Below are 568 nucleotides of genomic sequence, written 5' to 3'. Positions count from 1 at the left end.
CCCCAAACATACCAAACAGATTGAGTCTCATACTCAGTGGAACAATTTTCATAGCTCTGAGGTGTTCATTTCTGTCCTACAGTTAAACATAACTCTTCTGTGAATTTAGATTTGTGCAAAATTTGGCTACTCCGTTCTGACTAAAGGCAAATATATTTGTTGTAAAGCTGTGCCATATTATAAAGACAAATACAAAATTTAGATAAGGCTGTAAGGTTTTAAGGTTTCACTGTAGATAATCTTGAATTCAGATATGCTGTTAAACTTTTCTAGTTCTGCTAGTTTGGGTTAATAATTTTGTATCCATTTTAATGAATCTCTCATTTTGCATGCTAATCATGGTTTTTGTTTTGTGAGCTTTTTTTCTGTTTTTCTGTAAAGCCACAAATCATTGATAGCTGTGAATTTTCTCTCCAGACTCCACAGGGGTTAAATTAGATGTTCAGCAACTTCAAATTTGAAATTGTTGGAAATATAGAATAATTTATAGAGGTAGAATAATTAGAAGTCAAACATTTCAGATGGGATTCAAAAATGAAATATAACTTGCACTAAATAACTGGAATTC

This window comes from Lagopus muta, chromosome 1 (assembly GCF_023343835.1).
Source record: "Lagopus muta isolate bLagMut1 chromosome 1, bLagMut1 primary, whole genome shotgun sequence".
Taxonomy (NCBI): domain Eukaryota; kingdom Metazoa; phylum Chordata; class Aves; order Galliformes; family Phasianidae; genus Lagopus; species Lagopus muta.
Note: the sequence above shows the minus strand (reverse complement) of the source record.